Source organism: Ovis canadensis, chromosome 6 (assembly GCF_042477335.2).
Source record: "Ovis canadensis isolate MfBH-ARS-UI-01 breed Bighorn chromosome 6, ARS-UI_OviCan_v2, whole genome shotgun sequence".
NCBI classification, from domain to species: domain Eukaryota; kingdom Metazoa; phylum Chordata; class Mammalia; order Artiodactyla; family Bovidae; genus Ovis; species Ovis canadensis.
The window spans coordinates 28,835,905-28,857,812 of record NC_091250.1 but is presented as its reverse complement, the minus strand read 5'-3'; the positions used below and the strand labels follow the sequence as shown (position 1 = coordinate 28,857,812).

Sequence of the window (21,908 nt, the reverse complement as noted above, 5' to 3'; positions counted from 1 at the left end):
GAAACATCTATGCACTATTATTGAAGGGTTTTAGAGGCCATGGAAAGGAATTAAATGAGATGGGAAACTGCTGGAAAGTTTCAAGTAGCAGAATGATGCAGTCTGATTAAGAAGAACATTCTGCTTCCTCTATGGAGGACGGAGGAGGCAGTTGCCATAGTCTAGGAGACACATGGTAATGTAGTCTGGACTAGGGTTTTAGCAGTAGCAGTGATAGTCTTTTAAATATTAAACTTTTATTAGCTGTATAGATTTGGAAGGAGTATTTTGTCTGTGAGGCCAGATTTCCTACTTTACTTAGCCCATATAGTAAGAGATAATGGCAAAATATCGCTAAGTGAGGTATTGGTACGGACACTTACCTGGAAAGTGTTATTTTAAAATGTTCAAGTTAATTATGTTTATAAAGTTAAAGGTGAGCAAAATGCCAAGAAACTAAACTAAACGATACTTCTCAAATAGAATAACACATCAATTTCATTTTCTTGTATCTTAATATGCTCTTTCCTACAGAATAATCAAAAGCATTTTAGCTTTGATCTTTACATTTAAAGTGGATTGTGTTGTTTTTCTTGCGTATTTATTAAAGCTATAATATCAGTGTTTAGATAATGTCTATATATCCTCATTGTTATGGAAATAATCTAGTCTAATAATCTATTAATCTATATATTATTCATCTAATAATTTATCTGTCATATATATGTAAGATTTAAGCCATCTATTTGTTTTGCATCAAGCTTGTGATATTTTTTTCCTGAGATTACCAGGTTGCTTGTTTGGAATTCAATATGAGATTCCGAGAGGCAGCTAATTTCCATTTATTCTCTATTGGGAATAATCCACATAAAAAATAAAACTGTTTTGAGCCAATTCATTCTCACTACTTATTGAACAACTATTATGTTTAAGTTACTGTAAGTAATACCGAATTATATGACATACAGTGGGTTTATAAGCTGGTTAGGGAGATCCAGTTTCCACATAAATATCTGAAGTGAAGTTGATTAACCAAATTCATGCCTAGTAATACAGTTAAAGCAGACAGAGTGAATCCTCCTCTTGATTAGGGAAGAATGTATTTTCTGGTCATTGATGCCTAGCTTGGCTATTATTTTGCTTCATAAAAGCATAATAATTTTGGTTATTCTTAAAGGTTATATTTGTTACCATTTAGCATAATAAAATTAGGGTAAAACATGGTTTTGTTATCAGCATTCAGATTTAGTATTAGTTGCAGAACATATCATAAGGAGCCTTGATAAAGCTATTACTTCCACAATTATTACAGAAATAGAACTAGAAGCCCTGTGCCAAATTAAAGAAAATACTGAAACGATGCCTACTGTTCAAATATTCACCTCCTCCCTGCAATTTAATATTCCACCTTTGTTGCTAGGTATCTGGTAGGCGATCAGTAAATTGTCACTGAATGAGTGAACAGAAGCATTAACAGATGATCCTGACTTTCTACCTACTTACTTATCTGTCTCTCTAGGTCTACAAATCTATCTCTGTTGGACTGTATTATGAGTTCCCTCACAGTGGAATTATTGTAACTGGCCCTGAGTCTAGTGGTTACCTCCCTGAGATGATCTTCTGTGAACTAAAATCAGTGGTGACTAGCTTATAAGATCTACAGAGACCCCACCAATATTTTGTGATACCTATGTGTGTGTGTGTATAACATGCGTGATAGTCTACAGAAAGGTTGTGGGGTGGTGGTGATTTGCAGGGGAAACTCCCCCTTGTATTGGCATCGTGACAGTGGCTCATTTCTCACCTTCCCAGAACCAGGCGTGGAAGTCCAGTTACTTCCCATATAGCTGATGAATTCTGGCTGCAAACGAGTCCAAGTCCTTTTCTTATTTTTCCTTCTGTTAGAAACAGAAGAAATCAAGCCAGAAAAATATTTTGTGAGAAAACAGCAGTTCCCTATTCTGTACCACCTGCCTAAAGGCGAGCTGAAGGCACCCCAGTGATGCACCCACGAGTGTGGACGAGGCTGGCGGATGGGCCGTCACGCCTGGCTGGTCTGATGTCACAGCGGATCATGTGGTGCTCTGTGGGCAGCTGGGACTGGCCCGCCGAAAGCACATGGATTACAGTCTGAAGCTGTGATGGGAAAGTCGGCTCCTGGGCTGCTGTCTCCCAGACATCAGCCTGCGGGGAAGCTGGGGGCTCTCTGATTTGCTCTGCTCCGGGGCCCCCTCCTGCTGCATGACTCACGGGCACTTTGCTGAGAAAAGCTGCTGCTCCCAGTAAGTGCTTAAAGACGGGCTTTATTCAGAGCGTTTTGAAGCGAAAAGGAAACGATGGTGTTGTTGGGGGTGCCTGGAAGCCCTTTGTAAAACACTCTCCCAGAATCTGGGCTGGGCAGCATTGCTTTCTATGCCATCCTGGAGTTCACAGGCAGCGCCAATGTGCAAATGTCCCCCAGCCCTGATTTTGGTTTGTTTTCCACGTGATGTGTTTTTCTGAATTTCATTTTCTATTTTTGTGATTGTAGTGTAGATATGCTTGATGTGGTTAAAGCGAACTGATTTCAGATTCTCAGACCCCTGGGTGGACTTGGTGTGGTCTCTGTGTGGTAAGCGAGCGGGGAGAGAGGGTGGTGGCTTTCTAGGTCAGAATCATTGCTTATGTTAAGAAATTGGCTGTGTCTGTGCTGGAAAAATATTTAGCAGTTGCTGGTTCTTTTCTGCTTTGGGTGAGTGTTGAGAGAGAAAGCAGGGTGAACCAGCAGTGAGGAGCATGTAGATTTAGAGTCACTGGTGTTGATAAATTGCCTTGTTTTTAATGGTCAAATTATGTTAGGTGGTGTCATCTGGCGGAACAGGTGCCGGCAGTGGCAGAATGATGGAGTTCTCACTCTCTTTTCAAATTGTCTCGCCTGGTTCAAAAGCCCAATTAAAGAGTGACGAGAACTGCGAGAGTGCAGATTCCTAAGCCCAGCTTTTGGGGGCGATTTTAATTTTTTTGCTGGTAACATGTATCACATTCCCACACTTAGGCATCAGAAGAGATTCTCACCTTGGCAGTGTTTAGGTGTGGCCTTTTTCGAGAACAGGGGAATAAATTCAGTAACATCTTACTGTTCTTTCTGGGCATATGACACTAAATGTTTCAGAGACTGAAAATAAATGTGTATGGTTGTAAGGGATTTTCAAGGGAAATTTAGAACAAATTGTTTGTCTTAGCTGTTTTTTATGAAGACTTGACAGAGTTTTAGGTCAAGTTATATAGGATGTCTACTTGAAGGACAATAGCAAATACATAGACTATGTCTTTAAGCATTGAAAAATATTTATTCTTTCTTTGTTTTATTTTGAGGGATAACCTTAGTCTTTTCTGTGAGTCTCTGCATAAACTGTGGACTTTGGGGCCAAAGACCAATTCCAGAAACATTTAAGCATTGAGGAAACTTTGGGGTGGGAAAGATGGTGAGGTGGGAGCAAGGAAAGTAAGCAGAGATGAGGTCTGTTCTTTTTTTATAGCCTTTTGCAAGAGATGATTTAAGTCACAGAACATCACACAACAGACAAGAGCTTGCCCCACCCATAGTGCTGTGAACATGGATTATTCACTTGCCATTTTATTCCACTTAATTGTATGAGCACTCAGTGCAGAGAGGGTTCCAATTCATCCTTTGAGCTCTGTGGAATAGAGTACAAGCCAAATAAAATGAAGCATAGAAAAATGAAGCTTCCCCCTGTTCTGCCCCACCCCACCTTGTCTGCCTTCCATATTGTTGAGTGAAGCCAGATTTATGCCGGAAAATGCCCTATCACTGCTTGTAATTCTGTTAGTTATTTCAGAGACGCTGACAAAGGCAGAGGAAATGCAGCTGGTACTCTGCTGGTAAAGTAGGTGAGCACAGTATGAGGTGTGTCTTCAGAGGTGCTTTCACTGACATAGCCCTCTCTCGGCCTGAGACCACACCTCCTTTTTTGGCCATGTGCCAAATTCCATCTCTCTCTGAAGGGAAGCCTGATGAAGCGCTGTCCATGCTTGGGCGTGTTGATTCCTTGGACGCAAACTCGAGGAGCCCTCATCTCTTTGTAAGAGAACACTGCCCACTTCTCAGGATAAAGACGCCCATTTATGGGAGTTTTAGAGTTTCTTTTCTGCAAAAGTCGATACATGGCTATGAAAAGAAGTGGAAGGAAATGACCCATTTCTCCTTCTTACGGTAAACGCTCCGTTTACTGTCTTTGTATTCCCTTGTCTTAGTATCATCTCTTTTGGCAGGCTATGATTAATGCAGAGAGGCCATCTACACCCAACTTTGCTACTTTTTAGGGAAAGCACATGCAGGGAGGGACTTAGAGTTGAACAGACCATATTCCCTTATTTTAAGAGGGGAAGACTGGCCAGAGTTATACATGTGCTGAGTGGTAGAATTAGGACTAGCACCCAGATCTCAGTCTGCCTTCTGCAGTCACGCATCACAAGGAAAGAGTCTTTTCCTATGTACTGAGGTCCCCCCACCCCAACTTGAGGTTCTTTTAATTTAGGTGTGGTATTACTGGAGTCGTAAAACCACTGGAATTTCGCTTTTCTTAGAATATCTTGGAATAGATTGGAAAGTCCTTAAAGAGACAATTTTCTTTTCCTTAGGGGTGTAGCATATATACAGTCTTCACAGGTCATGTGGTGAGATCTCAAACACCTGATCATCAGTTTTCCAGTCTTGCCTTCCTGGGAATGGGGACTACCTTAACTAATAGAAGGATTCTTATTCTTTTATTTTGGCAAATCAAACACGCCAAGAACATTTAGAAACTTCTTCCCGTTTGGGTAGTTTTCTGAGTCATATTAATGTTCTTTCTTTATGCAGGCCCTATTTACGGTGACGTATTTAAAACTGTTTATAAGAGATGCTTAATTTAAAATAAAATTTCAGCTTGACTTACTCTCCTAAGATTACTACTAGACCCAAAAGAATTTTTGAAACATACTTATTGATTTAATGATAAGATATACAGAATACCACAATGCCTCTTGTGAGTATAAAAGATAATATAGTATTACACTGTTCCTTTATGGTATTAGAATGTCCCTCTGTTAATTATTCAATCTAATTTTAGTCAGGGTGTGATTAACATAGTTGTTTGAAAATTTTTTTTCTAAAATAAATATGAATAAATGTCACGTTATTCATATATGTTAATGCTATTTGTAAAAGCAATAAACATGTAATTAGATTGGGTACAGTTTAATTACATTTTTTGGAAACCTTCACTACAATACAGAGGCCCTCTGATTATCTCCTTAATGTGCAATAATCCGTTTCTACTGGTCCAGTGAGGGTGTCTTTTCATTCTAGACATTAAAGTATAGTGATATATTGGGAGAAATTAGTTCTGGTAGCTTTGGGTGGTTTCAACAAGAATAATTGGAACACTGTTCTAAGAGCCTGCACTCTCTAGCTCAGAAACAAATGGCTGCATGTGTGACATTTCTAAATGGTGACATAGTCAAGGAACCCTCTGATTTTTTAGTTTAGGCTTCAGGTTATGGAGAAGGGGGGAAAACAGAAAAGGGAAATTAGGGGTTAATGTTTCTAATAAGGGAGAGACTCCAAATAAAGGAACCACTTATTTTTTAAAAGATGTAACTAGGAGGAAATTAAAAAAAAAAAGTGTTCAGTGGAGCCTCCATGCAGTGAATAGCTGCTGCCGTGGCTGGAAACTTCACTCTTAGGTCTCGGGTGCCTTTAACTGGTTCCACGTAGGCCGAAAGCACAAGCAAGTATCTCTTGTTGTAAACAAAGCAACAGATTTAAGTTAATGCTAATGTGTTCACAGCCAGATCCTAAAGCTTTTCAGGGTTATTATAACACACTGGGCTCTTAGCCCATCCATCTAAATGTCTAAAGTAGGCTAAAGTTATGGATCAGCCCATTGTATACACCATCCCACATGAGAGCCAGATGCTACTGTTTACTGTGCTAGTAACTCAGCCAGCTTCAATGTGAAATCTGAGATTGCAGTTTGGGGTCAATGGAAGCTATAGATTGATTTTTCCAATCATGAATTCAAGGTCCTATGCTCCAGTCTGTTTTGATTAATGCTTCTTTTTAGAGCAGTCTCTTAAACCTAATATACACCCAACTGTCTAAACTGTTTAGATGAAGAACTTCCTTGTGAAAACTGTTTATTGTCTTTTGGGCTTTGGGTTTGGTATAGGTCTTCAGCATATTTTTGTCCTTTGTCATGAGCACAGAAAGGAAGGCATGAAGATCTATTGTATAATACCACACTTGAAAATACCACTGCAACACAGCCCTTGAGAAGACTGCATAGAAAAATAGTTCTGTGTATACCGATTTAGAAAAAGACTACCTACTCCTCTCAGTTTCAGAGAAAATTCTGTCATTCGAGACCCAGTATTGGGTTTTGTTGACTTATATATATATGTCTTATTTTAATCTTACTTCATTTGATTTGTGCCTTTTTTATCCAATTTTCGGGAGGTATCATAAGTAATAATAATAATAATAGCAATTGCCACTGCTGAGAACTTCCCATATGCTATACCCTGTACCAACATTTCATTTATTGTGGACATTTCACAGATGGTAAGGTAAACTTGCATCAAAGCACATGACATCAGCCAAGATTCCAACCAGGTCTTTCTAAGTCTAAAGTTCTCTATCTTATAACTTATGCTTATTGTTTCACCTATGGATTTCTATTGAGTTGTGCACACAAACTAAAAGGTTATAATAGAGCCCTTTTTATCTATATACAATACAGATTTGGTGATGGGGGTGTAATTTACAGATGAGGAGGGACTGCCTTTATTTTAGGTAAGATTTCGTTGTGTTAATGAATTGTGGTATGATATGGTTAAAAGGTATGGGGAAGGCTTAGAAGTAATACTAACTTGCTTATTAGTGTTACTCTAAGTATAGCATCTAGAAGACAGTCCCCATAGCAAGTTACTAACGAAAATATAATTTAACAAAACTTTGAATTACAGGATCTTATTTTTAAAAGAGTAGTTCTTTCAACTTTATCCAAAACATGGTAGACTTTACTATAAAGTTCTGCGATGATTAAGGACTTCCTAAAGTAATCAATGAAATTTAATGCACTAATGTCCAGAGAAAACCTTAATTCAGAAAGATACATGCACCCCAATGTGAAGTAAGTCAGAAAGAGAAAAACAAATATCATATATTAACATATATATATATATGAAAACTGGAAAAATTTACCGATAAACCTATTTGCAGTGCAAGAATAGAGGTGCAGATGTAGAGAAGGTACTTATGGACACAGCAGGGGAAGGACAGAAGAGACAGATTAACATATTTACACTACCATGTGTGAAATAGATGCTAGCGGGAAGCAGCTGAATAGCACAGCGAACTCAGTTTGGTACTCTGTGATGGCCTAGATGGGTGGGGTGGGAGGGAGGCTTTCGAGGGAGGGAATATATGTATACTTATAGCTAATCATGTTGTTGTATAGTGGAAACCAATACAACATTGTAAAGCAATTATCTTCCAATTAAAAATAAATTTAAAAAAAGAAAAAAATGTAATTTAATGCACTAATACTCCAAGAAAACTCTAATTCAAAAGATCCATGTACCCCAGTGTTCATTGCAGCACAATTTACAATAGCCAGGACATGGAAGCAACCTAAATGTCCATCAGCATAGGAATGGTTAAAGACAAGTGATGCATGTACACAATGGAATATTAGTCAGCCATAAAAGGGATGAAATTGGGTCATTTGTAGAGATGTGGATGGACCTAGAGACTGTCATACAGAGTGAGGTAAGTCAGAAAAAGAAAAACTAATCTATGAATGCATATATGTGGAATCTAGAAAAATGGTATAGATCTTATTTGTAAAGCAGAAAGAGACACAGTTGTAGAGGACAAATGTATGGACACGAGGGGTAAAGACAGGGAAGAATTGGGATTGACAATATGCACTATTGATGTATACATAAAATAGATAACTAATGAGAATATTGTATAGCACAGGGAACTCTCCTTAATGCAATGTGGTGGCCTGAACATAAACGAGGTCCAAAAGGGAGTGAATACATGTATGTGTGTGGCTCATTCATTTTGCTGGACAATAGGAACTAACAGAATGTTGTAAAGCAACTATACTGCGATAAAAATTCATTTAAAAATTAAATATTTCACAGGACAATATTACTAAAAATCTGAAAAAGCACATTATCATATTTGTTATGTTTTCCTTCTTTTGTGTATCTTTCACGTCCCTGAACTTGAGTAATCAGTTGGCCATGTATCTTTGAAATCTAGTTCTTGAAAGAAAGGTCAGGTTTTACCTTTGTCTTCTCAGCTGGGCACAGTGGCTGGTACAAGATGTTGCTTGTTCTTGGAGGGCAGTTCTTTCAAGGTGTAAGGTTAATGGTTGAAACTTCAAAGTAGAGTTTCGTTTGATTTTTTAAGAGAATACATTGTAGAAAAACAGAAAAGCATCTAAGTAATCCAAACTGAACTGCTTGTGCCTTGGTTTTTGGCAAAGCAATCTGACAAATCCTTTCATGCTAGCCGTTCAGGATAACTACATATTGTTGCTGGTCTTGTTTGTGACACAAAAATGCCCTTGGATGTGCTATCCAAGAGCTAATGCAAAATAGGTTTCTGAAAGTTTTACATATTAGATCTTTTCCTCATCTTGGTGTTGGAACATCAACTCTGCCATTCATAACTTTTCCTCATAACTCAATATCATTGGTTTTATAATAAAAGAAGCATTAAACTATCCCTAATGAAGAATGAAGCTGAGTTGCAAAGTGGATTTTGCACTATTTTACAGTCACATAATTATTTTGTTTTGCCCAGGAAAGCCTATTGGTTCTCCATGTTGTATATTTTATGCTTACTAAAACTGTCGGTATATAGAAAAGCATATTCTTTCCAGTTGTAAAGGGACTTGTGGAATAATACTGCAAAATATTAAATACCACATCCTAATATTGTATGGTATTTAATTTCAGAATAAATTAAATCCTATAAGAACATGTGACCCAGATGTTACTAATAAAAATAATTATTATTCTAAAATTTCATACCGGGAATAATAACATTCCATGATTTTCTATTTGTTATGTACTCTGACTTCATTTTTCATTAGTGGTTGGAAAGAAATTTGGAAAAAAAATATTTAAGAAGGAAGCATCTTTGTGCTTTATAATCTCCCAATATGCTGCCTCAGTTAAGTCTAAATTGTTGCTGTAAAAAGACAACTATACATTTGTGTTTAGGCACTAATCTATTTAAATTATTTAAAATTAAATTTGGAAAAAAGGCAAATCTTCCCTAATGACCCCTAGCCTGGTGTCTGTTAGCTGATCAGCAGTTACCTGGGTTGAAAGGACACAGAATGATCTGTAGTAGCTGGATTGTATATAGGTCTCATTTGAATGTGGGACAGTTGTTAGTTTTCATTTGGAGGATAATAGCTTTACAATATTGTGTTAGTTTCTGCTGTACCAACAACATGAATCAGTGTGAAAGTAACAGTGAAGTTGCTCAGTTGTGTCTGACTCTCAGCGACCCTATGGACTGCAGCCCATCAGGCTCCTCCGCCCATGGGATTTTTCAGGCAAGAGTGGGGTGCCATCGCCTTCTCCGATGAATCAGTGTAAGTATACGCATACTCCTTCCCTCTTGAGCCTCCCTCCCCCAGCCAGTTCCCACCTGTCTGTCACAGGGCACTGCGCTGAGCTCCCTGTGTTATGCAGCGGTGTCCTACTAGCTGCCTGTTTTACACAGGGCAGAGTATATATGTCAGTGTTACCCTCTCACCTCATCCCACCCTCTGAATGGTGGTCTTGCTTTCAGCTTAACCACTGAAAAATAAACAGAAAAGATTTGCTCTACTGAAGAAGGGCTGGAACACAGAAATATAAAAAGGATTGAACAAGAAGCAGCCAAACGTGAGGTAGTAAGTAAGGCAGATGACAGTAAGCTGAAGTGGCATTCTTTTAGATCATAGTAGCTTTAAAACACAATACACCATATTGGATTAAACAGATATCTGATTTTAGAGACATCAGGGCAATTTTCCAACATAATTGGAAGGATCCCAAAGTTAGATTAGTTTAAGCTGTGGCCGATAATCACAGTTAATGATTAGTTTTGATGATACATGATATACCAGATGTTTATACATTGCTTTTTTTTTCCTTTTAATTTCTGATTTATGTTTTTGAGCATATAATATAATATCCGAAAATTTCCCCTGTGGCTCAGTGGTAAAGGATATACCTGCAACGCAGGTAGCTGCAGGAGACATGGGTTCAATCCCTGGGTCGGAAAGATCCCCTGAAGAAGGGCATGGCAACCCACTCCAATATTCTTGCCCGGAGAATCCCATGGACAGAGAAGCTTGGCGGGCTGCAGTCTGTGGGGTTGCAAAGAATCAGACATGATTGAAGCAACTTGGCACGCATCCTAAATTCAACAGATACAAAAGGACAAACACATCTTCTTTCTTCCGTGTGCTGTAGTTGCCCTCTTCAGAGACAACTACTGATTTTAGTTCTATGTGTATTTTCTGATTATATTTCATGATTATGTATATATATGTATATACTCAATGTGTACATATATATTAGCATAGTACATACACTTTTCTGTTTTTTTCACTTAATATGTCTTGAGTATTGTTCTATATCAGTATACACAAAGTTGCCTTATTCATTAAGCAAATATTTTATCGTGAAAAATACCAAATGTATACAAATTTAGGATATATAAGGAACTCCAGGTATCTATTATCCAGCTTCAACATACATATTAATATTTTGACAGTTTTACTATATATGTTAGAAAATATTGAGATTATCATTAACTTTGTTCCAATGATACTGGCCTTAGTTATTAAGTTAAAAAGAAAAATTCCTTATTGATTAGTGAGACATGCTGATGTATTTATAAATGAGATGATATGTTGTCTAATGTTTGAAATTTACTTTAAAATATACAAGAAAAGATGTCTGTAGGAGGAATAGCTTAAATCAAGATTGACAAAATGCTGAAGTTGGATGGATGCAGATTCATTATATTACTTCTCTGCTATTGTGTATGTTGGACAATTTCCATAACAATACCTTTGATACTCTGATTTCATCTCTGCTGCTGCTGCTGCTAAGGTGCTCAGTGGTGTCTGACTCCTAGCGACCCCTTGGACTGCAGCCTACCAGGCTCTTCCGTCCATGGGATTTTCCAGGCAAGAGTACTGGAGTGGGGTGCCATTGCCTTCTCCAGATTTCATCTCTAGCTCTCCTTTTTTCTCTGGAGTATTTTAAAATAAATAGATGATATCGTGTAATTTCACCTGTAAATACTTTAGTTTGTATTCCTAAGGCATACTGAACAAAAACCCACTACAATGCTATTATCACACTCAGAAAGTTGATATCTTTAAATATAATTTATGATAAAATCCAGTCTATTTTTACATTTCCCTGATTTTCTCAAGGATGTCTTTTTAAAGTTGTTTTGTTTAAATTAGGAGCCAAATCAAGTCCACATATGGCATTCATTAAAACTTTTAATCTTTAATAATTCTCTTCCTTTTTTAAAAAATAATTCTCTTCCTTATTCATTTAAGAAACTAAGTTATTTATCCTAAGTTCTTTTACCCCACCATCTGGATTTGACTGTTCCCTCCAGGTGTTGTTCAATTTGTGCCTCTATCCCTGTATTTGGGCTTAATTGTATTCAGATTGAATATTTTTGGCAAGAATCCTTCCTGGGTGGTGCCTGCTGTGTTCTGTTCTGTGGATACATCAGCTTAGGAGGCTCATAGGGCTCACTTTTCACTTAAAGTAATTCAGAAATTGAGCAGAGGATTTGGGTGGTGTCGGTCTGATCTGCCTATTGTAAAGTTTCCCATCAACATTTTATCCAATGTTTTTGGCATCCTGTGATTATTACTGCCTCAGTCTCGGACACGACTGAAGCGACTTAGCAGCAGCAGCAGCAGTCTATTATTCCATTAAGGTGGCAAAATGATTTTCTAGTTCTTCCATTCCTTTCTTGCATCTATTGCCTGCAAGTGTGTACAAAAATATTTCCCATATCAACTTTTTGACTAATCTAAATACAGTTGGCTTATTCTTTTAAAGACCATATGGCATTTGTTGTTGTTCAGTTGCTAAGTTGTGTCTGACTCTTTGCAACCCCATGGATTGCAGCATACCAGGCTTCCCTGTCCTTCACTGTCTCTCACAGTTTGCTCAAACTCATGTCTGTTGAGTTGATGATGCCATCCAGCCATCTCATCCTCTATCACCTACTTCTCCTGCCTCAAACTTTCCCAGCATCAGGGTCTTTTTCAATGAGTCGGCTCTTTGCATCTTGTGGCTAAAACATTGGAGCTTCATTCAGCCTTAGCATCAGTCCTTCCAATGAATATTCAGGGTTGATTTCCTTTAGGATTGACTGGTTGATCTTCTTGCTATTCAAGGGATTCTCAAGAGTCTTCTCCAACACCACAGTTCGAAAGCGTCAATTCTTCAGTGCTCAGCCTAAGGTCAACTCTTATCTCACTAAGACCTCATCTTAGTGAGGTCTTCATCTTAGATTTATGCCTCCATTTACTGCTACACTTACACTTTTTCTCTCTTACCCCTATGGACTTTGGCTTCTAGCATCTCCGCTCCTTACTTTCTGATCTATCTTTCTATTCTCAGAAGCACCAAATGTTGATGAAGTAAGGAGACATTCTGCAGTACTCCTTTGTCCCTGTTACTGGATAAAACTGGCCTTTCTCAGCATTACCTCATTTCTTTTCTCCCATGTTCCTATATAATAGCTGACAAGCGCTTTTTTTTTCACTGGCCCCAGGTTTTTCAGATATACAGTGTACAGGAAGGTTAAGTGATTTGAAATGATATGTTGAAGATAATAACGGAGTCAGCACTGCAGACTGGAAAAGAACAGTTGGCTCCCTGATGCTTGATCAGGCCGTTTTCAATGAAATCTGCTGAAGGGGCACACTCATATTTTAGTAACAGTCTGGAAAACAAGAGGTACTTTTGGTAATTCTAGTGATACTCTATCTGCTTTGACAGAAACATACCATGAACATGTGCTAAGTCTAAAAAGTGGTGAGGCGAAATATTTTGAAAAATTTAAATGACTTTTAAGTATTGAAAAGTGGTTTTGGTTACGATGAATGGTGTATTAATGAGATTTGGAGCAATCACAAACTCTCACAGAATGGTTTTGTTACTTAAATGAAAAATAAAATATAAAGCAGAGGAAAAAGATCAGGAACATGGAGGCTGCTTATTTTTTCAGTGACTTTACAGTTAATCCATGACAAGTTAGTTGAGATGCACATGACCAATGTTAAACAATAATGACCCATCTCTGCTCTTTAAACAAAAATTTTATGTGCCTAGGATGAAGGGTGATATGAAAAAATTTATATGTAGCAGTTGAAATTTTGTCTTGCACATTCTTAGCACCTGGGACTTCTTCAGAGGAAAACCTCTATAAAATGCTTCATGTTGTGTGTTCAGTTACATGACTAATCATTAACAAGTTTAAAAAATGTTAACAAGGGAAAATACTTCTGAACTCTGAGCTTCTGACATCAAGAGTTATTAGACTTGAGTTCTTTTTCAGGAGCTATTTAACATTCTTTCACATATTGTACCAGCTGTCAGAGACCTGGCTTGCAAACAGATCTGGAGTTGTCTTGAATCCGAAGGAAACTGATAAATAAAGGTGGCTCTCTCTCTCTCTTTTTTTCTGTAGAATGAGGACCAAGAGGTCTGACATTTCTTGGACATTTTGCCCAGTAGCCTGGTAATGTAGACATCGTCCAGGCCTTCTTGTAGGAAGAATTACATGCACAAACCGTTGTCCAAAACTGACCAAATCATTCTTAGGCATAGCTTTGCAGCATAAATACTTAGTCCCTGCATTCAACAATACCCCTGCCTCACTGGGCCAGCTTTTGTAGCTTTACTGAAAGGCGTGGTTATTTCTGTTACTTCTGACTGTGAAGAGATGCATGAATTTCTGATAGCCCCCACTGAATATTCATTTTGTTAATTTCAGCTGTTTTCCATTAAAATAATATGTGCTCCTTATTAAAAACATTCAACAGAATACGACTCAGCTTTGCCAGCAGCTTTTGTGTGGGAGAAATTCATATTAAATTAGAGCTTCTCCCTCAACTCTTCTGTTTTCATCCAAATACCAGAAGTTCCACTGAGGTCTCTCCCATTTGACTTATCTGAGGACACCTGACAGAGATGAGAAAAGGGCCCTAGAGCAGAATCTACCAAACTGGAGCTCTAGAGGTCCATGAAATGTTAAAGATGCTCTGTATCAAAGAGTGTTCTGAGGGAGTTCCCTAGTGGGCTTGTGCTTAGGACTTCCCACTTTCACGGTTGTGGCCCCAGCTTCAGTCCCTGGTCAGGGAACTAAGATCCCGCAAGAGGCAGGACACAGCCAAAAAAAAAAATGTATTCTGACTTGAATAAGATTGAAATACATTGTATGCGCCTTCCCACACGCCTTCCTGTTTAATATACATCAGCATAAGGGAAGCTAAGCTAAGTCACTTCAGTCGTGTCCGACTCTGTGCGACCCCATAGACGGCAGCCCACCAGGCTCCCCGGTCTCTGGGATTCTCCAGGCAAGAACACTGGAGTGGGTTGCCGTTTCCTTCTCCAATGCATGAAAGTGAAAAGTGAAAGGGAAGTCGCTCAGTCGTAACCGACTCTTAGCGACCCCATGGACTGCAGCCTACCAGGCTCCTTCGTTCATAGGATTTTCCAGGCAAGAGTACTGGAGTGGGGTGCCATTGCTTTCTCCGAGCATAAGGGAAAGGTACTGACAATTCTTGCTATTGGCTATGATTCTAAATACATTTGACAATAAAAATTTTTTTCTATTTTTTTAAAAAATAATTATCAGTAGTCTTCTGGAGGATATCAGTGTATCATGTTTGGTAACTGTTGTTCTTAATGTGGTCTTTGATTCTAAGACTTAACTATATTGCCCTGAAAAAATAAAATAAGAAGCATATATTAGAGTTGACTCTAAATATCTCCTAAATGACATATTTCCTATTTGTCTACTTATGTGCAACTTAGTTTATTTATATATATTTTTTAGTTTATTTAGATTTTAAGGCAACCAACTTTCATAATTTAAATTCAAAAACTGATATTAAGAATAACTTGTATTTCTGTTAATAAGTATAGTATTTAGAATAGTATTACATGCATACAAATGTTACGTGACTGTGACCACACAAACAAAATTGTTTTAAGAAGGGAGATAGTATCTTGATTTTTTTCAAGGTGTGTAGAAAAATTGACAATTTCTGAATCACCAGACTACTTGAGTCTGTTAATTTGTTGAAAAATTATATTCATCTTTTTCCTATTTTGAGAAGACAGTTCCTCTAATGGGGTCCAGAATGGTACTGGTAACTTATGTTGATTCTCCTGAAAGCTTCCAACAATGCTGTGAAGAGAGCTTTAGCCTCCCTTTCTGGGTTCATGGAAAGATGGTCCTTAGCATAGGTTGACAGTGCGATCTTTGTCAGATAAGACTTTCATTGTACTTTCTTTGTTTCTTTCTTATGATACCAGTCACTTTTTAATCATGCATTATTAATTGTGTTTTATAGTTTATCTGTACCAAGTAAAGTTCCTGAGAGTATATATCCGTCATGTACCTGTTTCAATGCTTTTCCCTTAGCCTGGACTGGACCAGTGTTTGTCAAATGAATGACTCAATGAATGAATGAATGAATGCATTAATTTAGAATGGAAATCCTAGCAATATCAGGTGTGTATGTCAATTATCCATCAGTTGATCCATGCATTTTTATCCTTCCCTACTTAAAATTTGAGGAAACTCCCAAAGATACATATATAGAGAGATTAAGGAAAAAGCTAAATTAAAATTAGGTAAGATAATTACAGCAAAGAAAAGGGTTGGAAAGTAAAATGAGTAAGACTGAACCTTGTTCTGAAAAATATATACCATAAAATCTTATGCATTTGCAAGGAGAGAACATTGATTTGGTGTTAAACTTACTAGAAGCGTATGAAGGAAGCGGTTGATTTTCTGTGTCTAGAAAATTATGTTGCCAGTTGCTCACATGAAACAGTTATTGCTGAAAGTATGACCAGAGAGAAATTCTTCTCATGGTATATCAGAAGGAGTTTACTGTGTAGTATAAAGAATAATGTATTCAGCTTGTCTTTAAGTACAGCAACGCATTTCAAAGAGTATTATATTACCCTTGGTTTATACTGGTAGCATCTTCACCATAGCTTATATAAAAAGTACAGCTGTGGAAAGGGATAAACAGTGGTTCATGAAATCCTGTGATAAAGACAGAATTGGAAAATATCTGTTAAAACATTTTTTGCAAAATCTATATTTAGCAATTAATGTGGATATAAAGTTTCACTAGCAGGTAAAAGAAAAAAAATGTGGATGAGTATAAAATGTATTATATCATTATTAGAATAGATTATAATCAAATAATAGAAACGGTTGTCTGGAGATGGGGCTCAAATATTGATGAGCATCATTTACTTTTTTTTTTTACTTTTCTATGTATAACTATAGAATGCAGCAAGCAGAGCTAGTTGTTAAACAGCAGGGAAAATTCAGTTAAATAGAGAATATATTTCTTCTTTAGGTTGTAGTTTAAGCTCCTTTTCAGTAGAAGGAAATTGACTGTAGTGAAAATTCAGATACCAGTTATCCCAGAAAATGATTACTTAAAGAAAGGTGAGAATAGAAACCAATTAAAGAAGAGCAGGCACCTGGAGCCCTCTCTTGGGGATGGGGAAAGTTGGATAGAAGTGTTGTAACTGCAGGGATGTGATAGCAATAGTATGTCTTTTGGGAAATTAACCATCAGTTTCTTATGTACTTGTGTGGATTTTATATTGCCGTCTTGTAACAGAGGCACCACCAATGTCAGTTTGGAGGTATTTGTCCACATGCAAAAATTTACTGAGGGCTTCCCAGCTGGCTCATTGGTAAAGAATCTGCCTGCCAAAGTAGGAGCTGCGGGAGATATGGGTTTGATCCCTGAGAGGGGAAGAGCCCCTGGAGGAAGAAGTGGCAACCCGCTTCAGTATTCTTGACTGGGGAATCCCACGGACCAGAGAGTCTGGCAGGCTGCAGTTCATGGGGTCACACAGAGTCAGACACAACTGAGGTGACTGAGCACACACAAAAATTTGCTGAAGCGTTTGATAAAATGTGACATCCCCAGAGTTAAATCTTGGGGACTTTTTTGGCTTGTTGTCTTAATATTAGAAATTCTGAGGTTGGGGTAAAACCTTACTCTGACCTCCGTCCTTACTTCTGACTTGTGGCGCTGGTGCCGGCAAGGGTAAGCAGACAGATTTAGGATGGTAAATCAGCCTTCTTATTTGGTTTCTGATTTCTTTGAGTCACCATACATTCAGGAGTTTTAAGCCACATAAAAAAATTATAATCCTGACCCTCAAAATATTTTCTCCATCTCTCTTCCCTTTACTTTTTGAAGCAGTAGTCTTGCCCAACTGTATCTCCTTCCTTCCTGTTAACTTCTAATAGGCCGACCCCTACAATTTCACTGACTTTGTGCCAGCAAAAATCCCCAAGTTTATTAGCCTCTTTAAAATCTCCATCTTAGTTTTCCTGTGCCCCATTTTATATTTCTAAACCAGTCTTCTTCCTGTCTGGAGTTCTCTCCTCTCTCTTGACCTTCTCCTACCCCTGTGGCTATTTCTTTTTGGCCTTGTAAAGTGCCTTTCTTTACCTTTTAGAGATTATTCTTTTGTGTATTTCTCTAGCTTTTCTCTCCTTTTTCTGGAAATCTCATTCATCCTGAGGTTTCTACTATATGCTGATGATCCCTGCAGGAGTCAGAGTGAGGCTAAGCTGCTGCAACAGAGAGGTAGACAGGTGATTCTGTTCCATCTGGTCACCCAGGATCTCAGTTTTCTTCTCTCTTGTACCTTCACCATCTGCTAATGTGCTGTCTTTATTTGTACTGTCTGCAGTAGCCCAATAGCACCAGGAAATGAAGATCAAGAATGGCCTAAGGAAGTGACAGGAAAAAACAAACAAACTATGCAGTGTTTCTGCTGAAATTGCATTGATGAGGATGTAGTCTGCTGACCCCCTGTAGTATCTAAAGGGGTTGGGAGTGAGCTTAATGCCTAGGAGGATGAAGGGGGAGAAGGTGAAATTATTGGGCCCCACAAAAATACCTTTAGCCCCACTGTCTGATGTTCCACCTTCACAGATCTGTCTGCTTTTTGATGTCTTCATTTTAAAAATATATTTCATTAGTTCTTTTTTAAATTTCAACTTTGTTGAGGTGTAATTGACATAAAATGATAAGATATTTAGAGTATATGTTGTGGTGATTGATTCCATAAACATTGTGAAAGAATCTTCTCGTTTAATGTGATGTCTTCTTCTGTGTATCCTGTAGACACCTCAAACTCGTCAAAATGAAACAAATGTGAACTAATTGTTTTCTCCAAGTCTACTCCTCCTAGCAAACTTTCTCATTCTTAGTTAGTGGTCATTGCTATGTTGCTTAAACTATAAAAATCTTGTTGTTCAGTCACTAAGTCCTGCCTGACTTTTTGAGACCCCATGAATTGCAGCATGCCAGGCTTCCCTGTGATTCACTATCTCCTGGAGTTTGCTCAAACTCATGTCCATTGAGTCAGTGACGATATCTGACCATCTCATTCTCTGCCCCGCGCACCGCCCCCCCTTCTCCTCCTGCCCTCAGTCTCTCCCAGTATCAGGGTCTTTTCCAATGACCTTTTTTTTTTTTTAAATTCCCCATGGCAAATTTGCGACCAGGTTCTATATATTTTATTTTGACCATGTTGCATACAGGATGCTAGTTCCCTGACCAGGGATAGAACCCTACTCCCCTGCAGTGGAAGTGCAGTGTCTTATCCACCAGACTATCAGGGAAATCCCTCCAAATTCCATATATTTAAATTATTGAATCCATCCTTCTACCACTGTCCATGTCTATCTAGACCCTAAGAAACTTTATCTTGGGACTTCCCTGGTGGGCCAGTGGCTGGGACTCCACAGCCCAGTGCAGGCAGCCTGGGTTTGATTCCTGGTCGGGGAACTAGATCCCACATGCCACAACTAAGACCTCGCCCAGCCAAGTAAATAAATAAAAATAAATATTTAAAAAGCTGTATCGTGTATTATTTTTGAAGCCTTCTGACTGATCCCCAGTCCAAAAGTTGTTTCCTTAAATGTCTGTCCTCTCCACACAGCCACCGTATTTATCTTTCTAAAACACATATGGATGATTAAAATTCTGTAATGGCCCTCCATTTGCTGTGGGTTTTCTTTAAATATGATTTTTAGAACTGGAATCCTTTTTCCCTTAAAATAAATACTATTCCAAATTCCCCCTATAAAAATATGCAGAATTCTTGAATGGGCATTGTCCTTAGAATGTCATTTGAAAATTACTGGCCTCGGGATTTTAATTCAGATTACTTGTTGATAATTAGAAGTCTCTCACAACCCAGTCCTAGCTGACCTTCTCAAACTTACCTTTAGCCAGTATTTCTATCATCTCTGTTCTAGTCACGTGGCATCAATCACTCCAACACGAGTCAGGTTCTCCTGGGTCTGATTTGCTCCTGTTTCTTCAGTCCTGAGTGGTGCCTCCCTGTTTGCTGGCCACACCGGTACTCACGTGCAAGAGCATGAGCTTTGGAGCTAGATAAACTTGGCTTCAGAGCTCATCTGAGCCTTGATTTCTTCTTTGGAAGAATGGATTAAATAAGAGAATCTACACAAAGTACCCAGGCCAGAGAGAACCTCAAAATGTCAGTTTCTTCACACCCTTTCTCAAATGCCACTTCTGTATTTCTGTGTGTGTGTGATTACTGCAGGAAGAAGTTGGTTTCCCCAGTCTGTGTTTCTATAGCGTTTGATAATGCTTCTGTGGGCTTCCCTGGTAGCTCAGTGGTAAAGAATCCATTTGCCAATGCTGGAGAGTCAGGTTTGATCCCTGGATCAGGAAGATCCCTGGAGTAGGTAATGGCAACTGTCTCCAGTATTCTTTCCTAGGAAATCACATAGACAAAAGAGCCAGTGGGCTACAGCCCATGGGGTCACAGAAGAGTTGGGCATGACTTAGCAACTAAACAACAACAATGCTTCTATAAGAGAACTTTAAATTATTATATTTATTTATGTACATGGTTGTCTCACCTGTTGGACTTTGAGCTCTTTGAAGACAGGAGTCTTGACTCACTCACCTTTTATCCTCGGTGCTAGGGAAAAACAGATATAAAACCAGTGTCTTTAAAGCTGATGTGCATTGAATTGAATTGAAATGAAATGGATTTGTAGTAGACCAATAAAGGTCAATCAGTTTTCTTGGCTCCGACTTACCCTTCCCATGAGGAATGGTAAAGGAATTGGATGGATGGGCATATGCTGTTTTGTAATAAAAAGGAGCAGACTTATGATTTTGAACATGAAATGGCAACTGCTGGACTGTGAAACAATCTGCAAAATTGCATTTATTCTGGAGTGTTTTGTTTTGGCATCAGTAGGGTAGAATGTTGTTTCATAGTCCATGTTTATTGAACCATGTAAGGGATTTACAGGAGCATCTGTTTGGAGGCCAAAGTTGAAGTGGGGCACAGTCCCAAAAAAGTGACATGTAAGACAAATTGATGTATTCAAGCATTCAGAGTTGACAATATAATCTGCTATTTTTATAGAGGGCATTTTGGCACTTGAAGCAGGGTATATATTTATGTGACAAAATCAGGCTTAACATCAGCTTCCCCCTATCAAACAAATAAATTATTCTTCTTTATTTCTTTTTTTTAATGTAGTTAAAAAAAAATATAACACATGATTTGCCTTCATAACTGTTCTTGTGTGTGTGTGCTTAGTCACTCAGTTGTGTCCAACTGTTTGTGACCCTATGAACTGCCTCCTGTCAGGCTCCTCTGTCCATGGGGATTCTCCAGGTAAGAATACTAGAGTGGTTTGCCATGTGCTCCTCCAAGGGATTGTCCCAACCCAGGGACTGAACCCATGTCTAGCTAATTAAAGGCAGATTGTTTACCGACTGATCCACCAGGGAAGCCCAAGAATACTGGAGTGAGTATCCTATCCCTTCTCCAGGGGATCTTCCTGAGGAATTGAACCGGGGTCTCCTGCGTTGCAGGTGGATTTCTTACCGGCTGAGCTGCGAGTGAAGCCTTCATAACCATTCTTAAGTGTATAATTTAGTGGTGTATATTTACAATACTGTACAACAGATCTCTAGAACTTTTTCATCTAGTAACAGTGAAATGCTATACCCACTTAACAGTAATTATTCTTTTTGCTTTATCCCTGCCTTTGGCAACCACCCTTTTAGTTTCTATTTCTGATTTTGACTTCTCTAGATACTTCACATGAGTGGTATCATGGAGCGTTTGTCCTTCCATGACTGGCTTATTTCACTTATAATATTCTTGAGGTTCATCCATGTGGTAGCATGTGACAAGATTTCTTCCTTTTTAAGGCTGCATACTATTTTCTTATTTGTATCTGCCACATCTTATTTATCCATTCACCTGTCAATGAACTTTTGGATTGTTTCCATCTCTTGGCTATTGTGTTAATGCTGTGATGAACATGGGTGTGTAAATATCTTGGAGACTTTCCTTTGAATTCTTTTGGATAAATACCCAGAAATTGGGTAGGTAGATGATATGGTAATTCTGTTTCCATGTTCTTTTCAGTAATGGCTGTGCCATTTTGCACTCCCACCAATGTGCACAAGTGGTTTCAGTCTCTCTTCATTTTCACCATGTTATTTTCCTGTTTTTGTAATCGCCGTCCTAATGGGAGTGAG

The 21,908-nt window shown here is 38.4% G+C and overlaps 1 protein-coding gene across 7 annotated transcripts in view; it reads left to right on the top strand.

Annotated features, from left to right (window-relative positions):
- ANK2 (ankyrin 2) overlaps window positions 1–21,908 on the top strand; it is a 699,882-nt gene that overhangs the window by 119,207 nt on the left and 558,767 nt on the right. For 4 of the 7 annotated variants that reach the window (XM_069593466.1, XM_069593470.1, XM_069593457.1 and 1 more), the window contains exon 1: window positions 1,921–2,261. The exons of the other annotated variants lie outside the window; for them this stretch is intronic. The gene's annotated coding sequence lies outside the window, so the exon portion shown is untranslated. Of the gene's footprint in view, window positions 1–1,920; window positions 2,262–21,908 lie in introns of those variants that run through there. 7 annotated transcript variants of the gene reach the window in all.